Source organism: Anser brachyrhynchus (assembly GCF_964034855.1).
Source record: "Anser brachyrhynchus genome assembly, chromosome: 6".
Lineage (NCBI taxonomy): Eukaryota > Metazoa > Chordata > Aves > Anseriformes > Anatidae > Anser > Anser brachyrhynchus.
The window spans coordinates 9,644,888-9,662,748 of NC_137700.1; the positions used below are offsets into that span (position 1 = coordinate 9,644,888).

The window sequence follows — 17,861 nt, forward strand, 5'->3', positions numbered from 1 at the left end:
GTGTTTGTAATGAATTGTCAGGTTGGAGATCTTGAGCATACTTTGCACCCCTGCTGCAAGAAGGGAATGCAGTAAGCATCTTATGAGGTTGCTGCTGCCAAAAACCATACTGGACTCTCCAGCCTTGTCCCTTTGCAGGAGGGTGTGCTGTGACTCTTGGATGGGAATGAAGATAGAGACCAGGAGCATAGAATGATGGTTGCTGTGTGTGGGATCACAGCAGGACATATACTCAGGACCATTTATGGGTTGACAGCAAGAACGTAACAGTTGTTCCTAGGCTCATTTTGTAATTATGCTTTAGTCTGCTGGGGGATCACAAAAACCAAACCAACCATATCTAACCTGAGGAAGAGTAAGGACTAACTCCTGGGAGGAGAAGATAATCAGAGTTAGGTACTTCAGTTAGTATCTGTAATTCACTTTTACTTAGAAGTGAGTGTAGAGTAGACTTTGAACTTTTCAAAGTTTAAAAGCATTCTTTTCCTTCACTGGACTGCAGTCCAAAATGCAGTCAAGTGCCAGCCATAAAGTTCAGGTTCTTATCTCAGTTCAGATTCCAGACCAGTCTTTGTCAGAAAAATTCCAGGTCCTTGAACCTAGTGTTCTTTTTGACTAATTCTCTCTTTCAACCAAAATACTAATAAATGTATTCTTTACGATCTGGACTTATGTTACTTCAAAGGTTTGTGTTTAAATTATATTCCCAATTGGTTTACAGTAACATGATATCATGTACAGTATGGTTACCATGTGACATAAGAAACAAAAGCAAAAAAAAGAGTAGGTCTACACAACTCTAAAGTTATTTTGTATGTATAGGTAAAATCATATCTTGGATGCAGCTCCTATTAATTTGGGAAGTTTTTCCTCCATATGTAATTGCATGAATCTGATCCCTGCATCTGGCCCCGAGAAAGATCCCTACTCAAAAATAAATAAATAATAAATCAATAATGCTCATGGCAATCCTAACACAAGAAATCACTCAAGTCCAAATTAATTTCTGCTATACCCATTGCATTCTTAAATACACTTATGACCGATTCTTTGAATAAATTAAATATGCATAAAAATACACACATCTGAGTGATTCTTGACAAGCAGTAAGTATAAGGTTGAGTTCTTTGTGGATTTCAGACTCCTCTCTCTTTAGATACCAGCCAATTCTCCTTTGAGGTCTGATGTTTACAGAAATGCATGAACTATTGACTTTGTGTATGGGAATTGTTAACAAATGAAGGAAGGAAGGTTGAACTACTCTATTAATACCTAGGACTAAATATCATCAAATCAAAATTCATAGAAGATACGAGATATTGTAATGGTGTAATTAGAAAGTGGTCTACTGTCCTAAAGCTATCTTTCAGTCTAAGGGGAATCCAGCATTTTCACTCTGTCAGATGATCACAAGCCTTTTTTTTACCGAGTCAGTAAAACTTCTTATCTGTCTTGCTTGGTATAGTGTAGGTACGGTGCAATTCTGTGTTTGCCTTCTTGCCAATAATGCTGTAAAATTTTCTTCATGTTGAGTGGTGAACTGTTATATCAGGCCCCTAAAATATTTATAAGATGTACACATGAAATTTAATGTTGTACTACTGAGATATGGCAAAAGACACTACTACCACTTCACCTTATCGATGGTAGCCAGAAAAGGTTGCAGCAAAGGCAAGCATTCACACACTAAATGACAGTATATTCACCAATGAGGATGGACATCAGTAGTAGCGACTATAACAATTCTCCTTGCATGATGGAAAGGGTAAACCACTTTATAGATCAGAATGTATGCTACATAGCTCCATCTAAACACAGAGCTGCATCAGGTACTGAGTGTGCTGCAGGTGAAAACTTTAAAAACATACAACTTCGAAAACAACGTTTGTGTAACTGAAGTGAACCTGGCTTTGAAGCAGGTGCTGTAGGTGTCATATTGGCTATTTATAACAAAGTATGTTAGTCAGTTTATCTCCATACCTAAACCTTTACTCGATTCTTGTGACTCACATGCTACAGAATACAAGGGAAAGTATGGAAAATCCAGTATTTCTGTCATTGCCAAAGTATTATGTGTTTAAAACCAATTTGGAAAATGTCCTCAACATAAGAAAAAGTGAAAAAGAATGCCATAAACCAGCCTCCTTGCATCAAACTCAAAACAAGTATAATGACTAATAGTATGTTCCTTAAGTTTGGCTAAAGTATTTGTTTTATTAAAGATCTGTTTCATGAAAAATGTCAAAACCTCAGAAAAAGACATCAGATTATTTTACTAAAATGGATGTATGGACACTACTTCCAAAGAGAAAACTTATCCTCAGAAATTAGGTACAGTTGGCTGCTGCATTATTACATGCACATTTTGCAGATTTCTTGAGGAAAAATTAGCCTCATCCCAAAGGGACCATCATAAATATACTTTATTCAGTCTGCTGCGACATCATGACTTGCCCTTGAGAAGGCATTGTCCATTAAGCAAAAGTAAGCCCAGCTTGTATGTATTAGGTATCTGATGCTGATCATTCCCAAGAAAAGCCCGACAAATTGGTTTTCAAGCTGTAACATTCTGTATCTGCATTGGTAATGTGGATCTTTGCATCTTGATCCTCACTTTTTTTTTTTTTTTTTCCCCTGAACAAGGTAGAAGTAACTTGAGCAAGACTGAATAAACTCAAAAAAAAAAAAAGTTGCAATGAAACAGATTGTGAATAAGAGGTTATGCTATTTTCTTTGTATTTAATTTAGATATTTTATGCCATGTTTCTGAGGTTGCTCACAACTTTTAGGGTTGAAAATAACCCTCAAAAAACTATGGCTGAAAATGATAATTCAATTAGCATATCATCACCAATGAATAGATTTATATTAGCCTTAATACCAAAAATCCTTAGAGATTTGTTGCCTATTTGTTCATTTCAAGTGGTTCAAAGAAATATAAATCTTTTTTTATTATTATTATTTTTTACAGATTAAAAAGCTAAAAAGAGTTCAAGTGATTTTCCCGAAGTTTCACAGCAAATCGGTACCAGAACCATAAATTATTCTTTCTATTAGCTGTAAACTATAATGAAGAATGAAGATATTGTTAAAGGGGAATCCCAGGTTTCTCATCTGGAGAGTACTTAATGGATCAATTTTATTTCTGACCCTGTTGTCAGTCCTATGCATTTACACACACACATACACAATGGTGAAAAAACAAAAAAACAAACAAACAAACCTACATGAATCCAAGTTGAAATTATCATGAGCAAATGAGTACCCTGACCTTCTTTTTAAACTTTTGATGAAATTGGCTCTATCCATCTGTAGGCAGACAAGGGAAAAAAATAATTAGTAATTAGTACTTACTAACCACTTTATAATGAGACTCTATCAAATTAAAAATAAAAGTCTGTAGTTAAGATTGGATGTGTAATTTTAGCCATTCAGATTTCTAAGGATTTCAAAGATGATCCCAAACATGAGCACAGACTGGAAGAATTCATTGAGATAAGCCCTGCAGAGAAGGACTTGGAGGTTCTGGTGGATGAAAAGCTCGACATGAGCCAGCAGTATGCACTAGCAACACAGGCAACCAACTGCATTCTGGCCTCATCAACAGAGAAGTGCTCAGTAGGTCAAGGGAGGTGAATGTCCCCCTCTACTCTGCCCTAGTGAGGCCCCATCTGGAGTACTGCCTCCAGATCTGGGGCCCCATGCACAAGAAAGACGTGGACCTGTTAAAGCGGGTCCAGAGGTGGGCCACAAACATTATCATAGGGCTGGAGCACCTCTCCTATGAAAAGAGGTCGAGAGGGATGCGGTTGTTCAGCATGGAGAAGAGAAGGCTCTGGGAAGACCTCACTGTGGCCTTTCAGTAAGTAAAGGTGGCTTATAAAAAAATACGTCGAGTGACTTTTTACATGGGCAGATAGTGATAGGACAGAGGGATTTTTAACACTAAAAGAGGGAAGCTTTAGATTGGATATTAGGACGAAATTCTTAGCAGCTGGTGAGGCACAGAACAAGTTGTCCAGAGAAGTTCTGGATGTCCCATCCCTGGAGGTGTTCAAGGCCAGGTCAGATGGGGCCCTGGGCAACCTGATCTAGTGGTGACATCCCTGTCTATGGCGGGGTGGTGGTGGTGGTTGTGGAACTTGACGGTCTTGAAAGTCCCTTCCAATCCAAGTCATTCTATGAGAGGAAGGACAGTGTGCTGAGCAGAGTTTTGGGGCACGTGTTATGATTACACTCCCAACTTTGTCAAAATCTTAATATAAAACTTTAAAATATTACTTAACTGTAAGCATGTACATTACAAGGCTAGGGTGAGAGGCTGGTGCATCTACAGTTAAGCATGCATTCAGAAATATGACAACAATGGAAGTACCTGTGATTTGCTATTGCATAATTGGGGACCTAAGTTTTATTAAGCATTCCTAATGAGAAAGGCAAAAACTGGTCCTTTATACCTAGCCTTCTGGCCATCTATTTTCCCAGGAAGTTTGCCCTAGTGTGTGTAAATGTATGTAATGAAAAAGAAAACTCTTAATTAGAGTAGGGCACAGCATCTTACATCTTCTCATGAAAATCATGTTACATACGGAAAAACAATCTAATAACTAACCATTTCTTTTCATCTATATAAGCAGACTTGTTCTTACTGAAGATGAGTTCATAGCCTGAAGATTTTGTTGGAAATGCATTTTGAGTTGTGAAAAGAGTGAAGAAAATTGAAGTTTTCAGAAAGAATTGAACTCGACTTTTTTTCCTCTATTGCCAGCTTTTCAAGAATATATTTTCTGTAAAGAATGTACATGTGAAGAAGGTTCTATATAAAGGAGGTCTTTTTTCTTTGAAAATTGCCCTCTCCTTTGAAATTTGGTTTTATTACAATAGCCGTTATGTTTTGTTTTTTAACATGGATCTTTAAGGTCTCATTATAAGCATTTCCTCGTGCATTATACTGTTCAAAATACAATACATGTAGAAGGGAGGCAAATATTTGTTTCGTAACAGAGATTTTACAACTGGCTGACAGTACATCGACCTCATGATTTAGATACTGAAAAAAAAAATCTTGTAGATGATATATGTGCATCTCTCTCTTTGAATAATTCAGTAGTGTTTAGACAATAATTGTTGTGCATGGTATGTGTCTCTGCACCCAAAAACTGGATTTTTCCAAGTATGAGAATCATGGATTGAGTACATATCTACAGATAACAGAATAAATGCCTCATGATGTTGTGTTCTACCTAGCTGTTGTGGTTTAACCCAGCTGGCAGCTAAACACCACACAGCCGTTCGCTCACCCTCCCCCCTCCCTCTCTGGGATGGGGGGAGAGAAACGGGAAAGTGAAGCCTGTGAGTTGAGATAAAGACAGTTTATTAAGACAGGAAAATAATAATAACAATAATAATAATAATAGTGATAATGGTAATAGTATTAACAATAATAATGTGTAAGAAAACAAGTGATGCACAATGCAATTGCTCACCACCCGCTGACCGATGCCCAGCCTATCCCCGAGCAGCCGGCCCCCCACCCCGGCCAGCCACCCCTATATATTGTTTAGCATGACGCCAGATGGTATGGAATACCCCTTTGGCCAGTTTGGGTCAGCTGTCCTGGGTCTGTCCCCTCCCAGCTCCTGCTGCACCCCCAGCCTGCTCGCTGGCAGGACAGAGCGAGAAGCCGAAAAGTCCTTGGCCTGGTGTAAACACTGCTCTGCAACAATTAAAACATCAGCATGTTATCAGCGCTCTTCTCATCCTAATCCAAAACATAGCACCCTACCAGCTACTATGAGGGAACATTAACTCTGTCCTAACTGGAACCAGGACACTAGCTTACAGGTTTTAAAATTCTCAGGGTAAAAATATCCATTTTAACTTCTAGAACTTCTGTGTGCTCGCTGAACAATCAATATGTCAAGTACCCAAGCCTAAATAGGCCCTTATCAACATAAATGTAAGCTGGTATTTTCTAAAAGTACTTACATTCAAATTAAACAGCAGCTTCTTCTTTTGCATTGATGGGTCTATAACTTAAAGCACTGAAATCCATTTCACAAATAAGTGATTGGCCCTTCAACTATTTGCCTTACAGACAGGCAAATGCAATATATGTCCTCTACAGACATCTCAATGAACATAATCATGATATCACAATAGATCATGTTACATCAGTATATGTTCAGGTGACGTAATTTACTATCGGCAATGCTAGGATTAACAGGGCTAGGTTATATGGATGCTGCATAGAAAGGTTTGGGTGCATTATGCTGACGCTTTGGGCTTTAAAATGTTAATATTGCAAATGAAAGGTACACTTTGTGAATCATAAATCTAAGTGTCTATTTTTCCTTTATGCTCAATAAATATACTTCTCATCAACTTTTAATTATTCTGTTTCCATTATTCTGTCCTGAAGAGGATAGCACTCTCTAAATCATCCACTTCTAAAGTACACCACAACATAAGTTTAGTTAATTAAACCATATATTTTATTAGTACGTACACTTCCATCTTGTAAAACTATACACACTGCTGGAAAAAAAATAATATAGGGAGGTTTTTATTTATTGCAGCTGAATTTAAAATGGCATTCAAAAATTTTAACATGATTAGATATGCATATTGCTTAGTAACTTTATTACAAAAATCCAGTCTCAAAAACTTATAAACTTATTGTCTACCTATTACTACAAGAATGGGAAACTTTTTGAACAAGTTGACTTTCCCACAGAGCCACTTGCAGCGTATTTAATGCTTAGTATTATCAGAACTTTATCGGGTAAATGCTCATCCATTTAAATAATTCTTTACTTTATTTCACTAAATAATGACATCTCTTAGAATGAAATTCAAATTTAGTGGAATTAGAAGATCTTTCTATTCTTCTTAACTTTGAGTTTCTATTTGTTTATTGGATCAAGTACCACCTCCTATTTTAGGAAGCAAAATTTTCAAAGCAGAGTTATTTTATGGTCCAGTGTAGGTGCTGGTAGGGTGGCAAGTCATTCTTGTTACAGGATCCGAGAAGATGCCACGATACACATGAAAAATAGTAATAAAATATTGTGTCACAGTAGCATAATTTCATGAGCTGTGTAAATATTTACCATAGCATCAAGAGCTCTATGAAGATTAAAATCAGCTTTGGTGGGTACGGTCCCAGGTATTTTCTGCTTAGATGTAAAATCAAACCAAACCAACCAAAAACCTCAAAACAAAACAAAACTGTTTGAACATCTAAGTACAAGTTCCCTGAGATTTGACCTCAAGAGACATGTTTCTGATTGACATAGCTTCTACCATAGTACCAAAACGACTGAACACTTTCCTTCCCGACTTCGATGTATAAATTAAAAAAAAAAACAAAACAAACAAAACAACAACAACAAAACTTAATCTGTCTTAATCGGTCGCCTCTTGCCGAGGCGACCGGCTCCGGGGCAGACGCGTGCTGCAGCGGAGCGTGGGATCGGGACAGGCAGGGCTATTTTTCGGGCATCGAGTCTACGTGAGGGAGCCGCCAGGCACCGGCAGCCCTCGTGAGGGAGGCTGATGAGGCGTAGGCGGAGCCAGCAGCGTCAGCGACAGCTCCTCCCCCCGGCCGTTCAAAGGCAGCCCTTAGGGAGCGCGAGCGACCAGGAGCGCGGCGACCAGGGCCGGCAAACAGGGAGTGAAGCGGGGGGAGTGACGCGGCAGTTAGCGAGGCAGTGAGCGCGGGCAGGAAGGGCGGGGACCCATCGTCGCTCTGTTGCAGCTGCCTCTCCCTTCGGTGCTTGTAACCTGCTTGCGTAGAACCTGACCATGGTATCAACCAGGCAGAAAACCGTGGCCTCCGCATCTCGTGCGGCATCTCCAGCCACGGTCACCAGGGTGGCTACTCAGACGGAGGGCTCCGGGAAACACGCAGCCGTCCAGGTCCTGGGCTGCAGAGTGTGCCCCAGCCTTCTGTCGGTCTCCGACAGCAGTGGTGGGTATGCCTGTGGGAGGTGTGCCCAGGTTGAAGAACTGCTTAGCCAGGTAGCGGTGCTCCGGGAGGAGGTGAACAGGCTCAGGAGCGTCAGGGAATCGGAGATGGAAATTGACTGGTGGAGGTGCACTCTACCCTCTCTGAGGCAGGCTCACGAGCCTGCCACAGCACAGGCGTCTCCTGTTATGCAGAAGACGGAGGTTCCCTCCTCCTGCCAGGCAGCGGGAGGAGACCTAGATCAAGGGGGGGAATGGAGGCAGGTGCCTATTCGGGGTGGTAGGCGAGCCCTCTCTCTGCCCACCTCACCTTCTCATCTACCCTTAAGTAATCGATATGAAGGACTAGAACAAGACAATCTGAATGACAAAGTAGATAAAAACCCATCCCAGTTGGAGGGGGTGCCTAAGACAAGGCGACCTACACATCGCATTGCCACATCATCCTTCAAAAAAGAAAGAAGGGCTATTGTTATGGGGGGCTCCCTTCTGAAAGGGACAGAGGGACCGATATGCCGACCGGACCCAACCCGCAGAGAAGTCTGTTGCCTCCCTGGGGCTCGGGTGAGAGACTTCGCCAAGAAAGTCCAGCGCCTGGTACGGCCCACTGACTACTACCCGCTACTGGTCTTTCAGGCTGGTAGCGATGAAGTAGCAACGAGAAGTCCGAAGGCGATCAAAAGAGACTTTAGGGATTTGGGGCGACTACTTAGAGGATCAGGGGCGCAGGTTGTGTTTGCCTCTGTCCTTCCGATAGGGGGGATCGAAGCTGAAAGGCGTGCTGTTCACATAAACTCGTGGCTTCGAGACTGGTGTGACCGGCAGAACTTTGGGTTCTTTGATCACGGGAAGGTCTATGCTACACAGGGCCTGATGGCACCGGATGGGATGTGCCTCTCTCGAAGAGGGGTAAGGATCTTTGGTCAGGAGTTGGCAGGGCTGATAGATAGGGCTTTAAACTAGAGTCGAAGGGGGAAGGGGCTAAAACCAGGCACGCCGGTGAAGACCTAAGGGAAGGTACGCTAGAATCAGAGGGGCTGTGTGCCAGTGAGGTCCTTCGGGCAGATCCACAAGGTGCTGAGTGTAAGGAGACGCACCTGAAGTGCTTCTACACGAACGCACGCAGTATGAGGAATAAAATGGATGAGCTAGAAGTCCTGGCCCAGTCCCGCAACTACGACATCATCGGCATAAGCGAAACCTGGTGGGATGAGTCCTGTGACTGGGGTGTTGCGATAGATGGTTACAGGCTCTTCAGGAGGGACAGGCAGGGTAGGCGAGGTGGTGGGGTGGCGATGTATGTGAAGCAGGGGCTGGACTGTGTGGAACTTCAGGTCAGCGATGGCAAAGTTGAGAGCCTCTGGGTAAGGATCAAGGGACGAACGAATAAAGGGGATGTCGTTGTGGGAGTCTATTACAGACCGCCTGGCCAGGACGATAGCGCCGATAAATTATTCTTTACAGAACTAAGAGAGGCCTCGAGATTAACTCCCCTTGTCCTTATGGGGGACTTCAACTTGCCAGACGTTAACTGGGAGTGCCACACGGCTGACACGAGCAAGTCCAGGAGGTTCATGAAGCACCTAGATGATAACTTCTTGGTGCAGGTGCTAACGGAGCCAACTAGGAAAGGTGCCCTCCTAGACCTGTTGCTAGAAAACAGAGAGGGTCTGGTGGGAGATGTGGTGATTGGTGGCCGCCTTGGTCATAGCGACCATGAAGTGGTTGAGTTCAAAATTTACGGTGACAGAAGGAAAAGTGCCACCAAAACCTCATCCCTAGATATGGGGAAAGCGGACTTCAGGCTGCTCAGGGAACTAGTCAGCAAGGTCCCCTGGGAAACTGCTCTTGAAGGCCTCGATGTCCACCAGTGCTGGTCATTCTTTAAGCGATGCCTCCTAGAAGCACAAGATCAGGCAATTCCTAAATATCGCAAGTCAGGCAGGCGGGGCAGGAGGCCGGCGTGGCTGACCAGGAACATTCTAATGGAGATTAGGCGGAAACAGAGAGTGTTTCGCTACTGGAAGGAGGGCCAGGTGTCATGGAAAGAATACAGGGATGCTGTTCGTGTTTGTAGGGAGAAAATTCGTGTGGCCAAAGCACACCTAGAGTTGAAGCTGGCTGTGTCTGTGAGAGAAAATAAAAAGGGCTTTTTCAGATATGTGAATGGAAAAAGGAGAACTAAAGAATACATAGGGCCGCTCCTTGATAGGGAAGGTGTCCTCACAGACAATGACATAGGCAAAGCAGAGACGCTTAACGCCTTCTTTGCCTCTGTCTTCAATGCCAATGATGGGCTTTGGGACCCAGGGTGCCCTGAGCTGGAGGACCGAGACGGTGGGGATGACAAACTCCCAACCGACCCTGAACGTGTGCGGGATTTGCTACTCCACCTGGATCCCTACAAGTCCATGGGTCCGGATGGGATTCATCCCCGGGTGCTGAAAGAGCTGGCGGACGTCATCGCGGAACCTCTCTCAATTATTTTTCAACGATCCTGGGAATTTGGAGAGGTCCCGGTAGACTGGAAGCTGGCAAATGTTGTGCCGATTTACAAGAAGGGTCAGAAAGAAGACCCTAGCAATTACAGGCCTGTCAGTCTCACGTCAGTGCCTGGTAAAATCATGGAGAAGATGGTTCTCGAACTTACTGAGGCGCACCTGGGGGACAAAGCAGTCATTGGTCCCAGCCAGCATGGGTTTGTGAAGGGTAGGTCCTGCCTAACTAACCTGATTTCCTTTTATGATAAGATCACCCGTATGATGGACCAAGGGAAACCAGCTGATGTGATTTTTTTGGACTTCAGCAAGGCTTTTGACACGGTTTCCCATAGGATCCTACTGGACAAAATGTCTACCATACAGCTAAATAAAAACATCATACGATGGGTGAGCAATTGGCTAACGGGCAGGGCCCAAAGGGTTATGGTAAATGGGGCTGCGTCAGGCTGGCGGGCGGTCACCAGTGGGGTCCCTCAAGGCTCCATTTTAGGGCCAGTACTTTTCAATATTTTTATAAACGATCTGGATGTAGGAATAGAAGGTATTTTGAGCAAGTTTGCTGATGACACCAAACTTGGAGGAGTTGTGGACTCGAATGAGGGTGGAAAGGCCTTGCAGAGGGATCTGGATAGGTCGGAGAGCTGGGCGATCACCAACCGCATGAAGTTCAATAAGAGCAAGTGCCGGGTCCTGCACCTGGGACGGGGAAACCCTGGCTGCACGTACAGACTGGGCGATGAGACGCTGGAGAGCAGCCTAGAAGAGAGGGATCTGGGGGTCGTGGTAGACAGCAAGTTGAATATGAGCCAGCAGTGTGCCCTGGCGGCCAGGAGGGCTAACCGTGTCCTGGGGTGCATCAAGCACGGCATTGCTAGTAGGTCAAGGGAGGTGATTGTCCCGCTCTACTCCACGCTGGTGCGGCCTCACCTCGAGTACTGTGTGCAGTTCTGGGCACCACAGTATAAAAAGGACATGAAACTGTTGGAGAGTGTACAAAGGAGGGCTACGAAGATGGTGAAAGGCCTGGAGGGGAAGACGTACGAGGAACGGCTGAGGTCACTGGGCCTGTTCAGCCTGGAGAAGAGGAGGCTGAGGGGAGACCTCATCACAGTCTACAACTTCCTCGTAAGGGGGTGTCGAGAGGCAGGAGACCTTTTCTCCATTAACACCAGTGACAGGACCCGCGGGAACGGGGTTAAGCTGAGGCAGGGGAAATTTAGGCTCGACATCAGGAGGGGGTTCTTCACAGAGAGGGTGGTTGCACACTGGAACAGGCTCCCCAGGGAAGTGGTCACTGCACCGAGCCTGTCTGAATTTAAGAAGAGATTGGACTGTGCACTTAGTCACATGGTCTGAACTTTTGGGTAGACCTGTGCGGTGTCAAGAGTTGGACTTGATGATCCTTAAGGGTCCCTTCCAACTCAGGATATTCTATGATTCTATGATTCTATGAAAACAACAACAACAAAACTTAATCTGTGTTTTATCTCCAGGATAGTTTGAAATTAAACATTCAGTATTCTGTTCCTTGAAGTCAAGTAACTTCTTTCCACCTACAGAGTCTACAGTATTGGAAGAATAATATTGTTGAATGAGCAGAAGAGTGTTCTCTAAATGCTCCTTTCCATACCTCAGAAAGATATTCGGACCAAAGGTCTCAATAGAATGGCAAGTTTCTAACATCAAATTCCAATCATTTCAACTGCAAGAAAAAATAAATAAATAAAGCCCTCTCAAGGGCTTTATTCATCAAAACCAGGAGTACAGTGTTCAAGAAACTAGTAAGATGTAGAAATCGCATGATTAGAATCATGTTTATGCACTATTTGATCACTGTTTGGACTTGTCCTTTCCTGTGACTTCAGGATTCTTGACTGGATAAAAAAACAGGGTATAGAAGTTAAGATTGTGTCCTATTCTTATTAGTTAGAAGGTGTGATAGGTTAACTTTGGCTGGCGGCATTAAGGGATCAAGAGTGAGCAACTGCTTGAAATATCCCTATTTTCAGTGTTCCCGGCCTGCAGATGATTCATAGAATCATAAAGGTTGGAAAAGACCTCCAAGATTGTCTGGTCCAACCATCGCCCTACTACCAATGTCACCCACTAAACAATGTCCCTAAGCACCACTTTGAACCTTTCCTTAAAGGTTCACCTTCACCTCCCAAGGATGGTGACTCCACCAGCTCCCTGGGCAACCCGTTCCAATGCCTGACTTTCTGAGAAGAAATGTTTCCTAATTTCCAACCTAAAACCTCCCCTGGTGCAACTTGAGGCCATTCCTTCTAGTCCTATCACTAGTTATTTGCGAGAAGAGGCTTACCCCAAGTTCCCCACCACTTCCTCTCAGGTAGCTGTAGAGAGCAGTGAGGCCTGCCCTGAGCCTCCTCTTCTTCAGACTAAACAACCCCAGCTCCCTCAGCCACCCCCTCACAGGACTTGTGCTCCGGCCCTTCAGCAGCTTCAAAACCCTTCTCTAGACATGTTTCAGGCCTCGATGTCTTTCTCGTAGTGTGGGGACCAAAACTGAACACAGTACTTGAGGTGTGGCCTCACCAGACCTGAGTACAGGGGGACAATCACCCTCCTGGTCCTGCTAGCTACACTATTGCTGATACAAGCCAGGACACCGCTGGCCACCTGGACACACTGCCAGCTCATGTTCAGGAGCCCTGTGTTCATGTTCATGGAAGCCCTGTGAGGGGCAGCCCTGTGAGGAGTAGTCCTTTGAAGAGCAGCCCCTGAGGCTCAGCCCCTGGCGGCCATTATCTGCCCGAGGCCGCCCCTCCCCGAGGACAGGTGCGAGGTCTCAGCGCACCACGGAAGGCCGCCAGTAGAGGTGTTTCTCTTGTCTAAATACTTCTTACTGATAGCACCGCAGTCTTGTTAATAGCATCCTCTTACCCCTGGCTAGACTCACAAGGTCTTGACTCATACATGATATAATTAAAACTCCCAATTTACTTGAATTTGATTTTGATATGGACTTTGGTATTAAGTTCTTCACCTGTGTTTCGTGACTGCCGTCTGCAGTGTCTGTATTTCCTTCCCCTTGTGCAGGATGGTCCAAATCAAGAACTAAGCCAAATGGAAGATGCTCTGTTTCCATTTTTAATTCTGCAACAAGAACAATGCTCTAAAGTAAATAATGATCAGCTTCTGCGAAATAAGTGAGAGTAGAAGAATATTTTTCCTTGATAGAAATTTCTCACTACTTCACATTTGGTACTGAATTGTGAGGTGTGTCTTTGCTTTTTTTCTGTGTTTGTCTTCCACCATAGAAAAGGTGTTAGGTATTAGTGTAAGGTACAGTAGAACAGAGAGCTATTTCTACGTGGTTTGGTCTCTTTAGACACAACTGCCTCAGCACCGTTGCACAGCAGTTCGTGGTCTGGCACCATTGGTTAAAACATGGTGACATTAGCTGGTTTCTTCGATGCTTCTTTGATTTTTAAACAAAAATACCTATCGTTAGTTCATATAGTGGTATGAAAGTGTAAGGACATAAAAGAAAAATGTAAAACTATGGTTTTCGGCCAACAAAACCACACAGAAAACTGAGTTTTAGAAAGGCATTTTAAATGCTTATAAGCAACTGCAAATCCCTAGGAGTAATGGCAGGATATATGTTTGGTTCAGTCTAAACAGTGTATGAAGATTCTGTATTTAAGAACAATAAAAGATTCTTTTTCTCTTAACTACTGCTGAGGCAGTTAAGAACCCTGTATGCTTCTTATACCCCTCAGGGTGCCTATGTTTTATTGATGGTGTGGACTCTTCCCTAACCCTAGCGTACGCTGTGCAATGGCAATCAGCCTGGCCTGGAGCTCTGAATCAGCATGCCCAGCTCTAAACACAAACAGCAGTGCTGCAGCTTGCTGCAGACTTTGACTTTTACTCACATTATTATCACCAGCTAGAGAGGGGTCACATGAGGGAAAAACTCCTTTTTCTTTCAGCGGCAAGTGGGGGGGGGGCGGGGGGGTGTGCTGTGCCCCTGAAGCAGGCGCTGACTCCGTAATGGATACCAGCTGACCGGGGCTGCTCACTGATGTTCTCCAGTCACCAAGCACCTACACCTTTGATTTCATCCATGGAGGGTCAGTGTGTTTGGGTCCATGAGCCTGACCCTGCAGCTGAAGTTAGCTGAGTATACTGGTGTTCAGAAATGAACCTATGCCAAGTGGCTCCACTTCCTCACTATTTACAGGCCTCCATTCCATCTTCAGGGGTATTTTGAATGTGTTTTAAATATATTTGCTTTCTAGAGGCTGTTACTAATTGAAAAGCTTGAAACAAAGTGCTTTATTCTGATAATGTGTCTGGGATTTCTCGAGACATCAGAGTTTCACTCTGCGAGAAGACAGGCAGCAACGCCTGCCAGGGCCTAGCTCACCCCTTGGTGAGGGCGTGATAATCCCCACAGTGTGCTGCCATCAGGGAGAGCCTGACATCACCGTGAATGTGAGTGCTTCAGGTTACAACTTAAACACTGAGATTTTACCTCTGTCTGCCATGAGCACACGTATGAGCACATTCATTATTCTTATCAGCAGAGCTGGGATTTGGAGAGCTGGGGAAAGTGAAACTGAGGAGTTAAATCCTAGCGGGGATTGCAGGGCCTCAGCTGGAGAATCTCCACAAGCTTGGAGCAATCAAATGCAGCTGAGGCCAATTTAAAACAAAACAACAACAAAAAAATATGCCTGTTCTCCTGGCAAGGGGAAAGGGGAATTCGTAGAGCTGTTCTCAAAACAATAGCTCTGATGGTATAAAAAGGCATGTTTGTGCAAGAAAATTAAGGTATACAGTGAGTAGGAGGATGTCTGTATATGCAAGTATGTGTGAGTACAGGCTGGGTATTTGTTTGATTAAGAATCCCAGAAATAAACATGTAACAGCAGAGGAGCTTTTCATTGTTTAATCAGGGTGCTATGTGATCTTACAGCGGTTATATTCTGGCCCTGCCAAAAAACCTGAAGGCTGAGAAAAAGAGCAAAATTTTTTTTTCTTGTAAACTCTCCAAAATAAGTAATTTGTCTAACCAGTGAAAACCCTCTTGCTTTATAGTAGGTTTGTTCAGAATGTTGAAATTGTATTTTTTTTTTATTTGTTTGTTTTAACTTGATAATGAAATTTCCCAGAGAATTCTGCAAGTAACTCAGAATTGCACTTATTTCTTATGAGCGGTTACTGTAGTTGGGTTTTGAACTTTTGATAGGTTGAAATCTGGTATGTAAATCAACATACAAGCAATATTTTTTTTTTTCCTCTCTAGTAAGTATATCTACCAGAACTAGCATATTGATATTAATATTTATGGTCTTTTAATCCTTAGTTCAGTACTTATTTAAAGTTTGTCACTTTTGCTTACACTAATGTCAATAGAATGATTTGTTAGATCAGTGAAGAGCATGTAGTAAATCTTAACACTGGACTTTAACTGGTCCTTTCAGCAGTTTGAAAAAAAGCCTTCTTTTTTTTTTAAGGGGATTTTTTTTTTTTTTTTTAACAGTTGCTTGAGTTTTTCTCTGCTTCCAGGTAGGCTAAGATAAATCTTATCTGGTTACATTACCAGTTGTGTGTCACGCTATCTTAAAATGTCCTGCACATATCTAGTGTCATTGTAGGAGGGATTTCAAATTTGATTATCATGGTAATTGTACTCAACAGAAATCTACATTCCTGCTAAGTTTACAAGGTACATTTTATTCTTTTTTATGTTTTAAAGAAAAGCCTCATGCTATATTCATTCAAAGGTTTCCAAACCTTTGTTTTTCCTTAGAAGGTGCCCTAGATTTTATTCTTTAATGTTGTTCCTGATTTATTGAATGTCCATGTTTCCCAGGATAGTACCATCTTTTGAGTTATACATCATCAGAGTGACTCATTCCAATGATGTATTGCATTAATACATCATCAAAGCGCCTTGCTCTGCTCTTGCACTAATGATATGTTAGTACAATACATCATCGGAGTGAACTGCACTGATGATGTATTACTTAGATGGTGATGGCATTCTGTGAAGAAAAGGTTGAGGAGCAGGTTCAATACAGTCACAGGAGAAAAATTAGTCAATACAGGGTATAACTGTTTCCCTGGTAGTGATGCTGATGCTAAATTAGCACCATAGCCCCTGATCTGTACCCTTGCAGAAACAGTGAGACATGCATTATCCCCGAAAGAGGAATGAATTCAGAACACTCAGCAAAATGATTTTACAGAAGAGTGGAGAGGTGTAACTATATGTATCACTGGAAAGCTAAAGGTTATACATATAGCTATAATTACTGGCTACTGAGAGATTGAATGAATCAAAGAGGGCCAAAATAGGACAAAAGTCTACATGTGTTCAGAAGCTACCTCTCTGTTGGAGAACGAGTCACATGGGAGTACAGAGATTATAAGGGCTGTAAGTGAGCTGTCTGAGTTAAAATGGCTGCCACTTAGAAACCTCTATCAGGGATATTAAAATGTTGTGAGGCATCTAGGAAGGCCATGCCACAGTATTTATTTAACTTTTAATTATGTTCTCGTCCTAATCGTACTATGTTGGGCTAACAGGCAGAACATGTCAGTAACTCAGTGCAGTGTACTTTCTTGTGAGTTCCTTGTGCACTCGGTTAAACAAAATTTCCAAGTTAGGTGTGCACAGCTGTTATATATGGAAATTAAAGGGCAATAAAACCTGGTCTTTAAGTTGCTTAAAAATGTCTTTGTCCCAGATTAGAGGGAGAAATTCTGCTGCAAAATATCTCTATATTATGCTGGTATCTTTCTAGAAAAATATGTAAATGACTTATTTGTTTTTACATGAACATATCTCTCTAAATTTCTTAATACAAAATAACATGTTCTCTTTATTCTTGTTTAAATAAGAATGAGTTATTGGCCTTCTCACCGCTGAGGTTGTACAGCCTTTCAAGAGAGGGCAGCTCCTTTTCTCCTAATTGTGGTGGTGTTAGTGATTTCTGGAAGAAGGTGTTGGAACTGCTGTTTTGTGAGTTTGCTTTCTAGAGGGATGGAGGTGCAAATTACAACATCGATGGCTTTCATTTTAATGTTGAGAACAGAGACAAGATATTATACCTGGATTTATTTATTTATTTAATACAAGGGATAGGCTGCTCTTTATGCCCCAGAACCGTACTCTGGCTGGGCTGGCAATGCATTCACGTCTCAGGCTGGGTGTCTTTTAGCTCTGAAACTGAGCAGAATTACTTTCATGCTCTAATGCAGGTGCTTGCCACACTCTGCATCAGCCTCATGGACTCATTCTTGATTCCAGACTTAAAAAAAAAAAAAAAAAAAATTATATATATATAAAACAACCACTGCTTTTTTCTGTGTGGACAGCTTTGGATGCTAGTAATGCTGAAAGGAAGGACAAGC

At 42.7% G+C, this 17,861-nt stretch overlaps 1 protein-coding gene across 3 annotated transcripts in view; it reads left to right on the forward strand.

The window, feature by feature from the left end:
* Positions 1–14,451: 14,451 nt before the first annotated feature.
* LOC308197586 (uncharacterized protein) overlaps positions 14,452–17,861 on the forward strand; it is an 84,485-nt gene continuing 81,075 nt past the window's right edge. For 2 of the 3 annotated variants that reach the window (XM_080598357.1, XM_080598358.1), the window contains exon 1: positions 14,452–15,272. The gene's annotated coding sequence lies outside the window, so the exon portion shown is untranslated. Of the gene's footprint in view, positions 16,171–17,861 lie in introns of all 3 variants that reach the window. The other variant, XM_080598362.1, reaches the window with a different exon arrangement.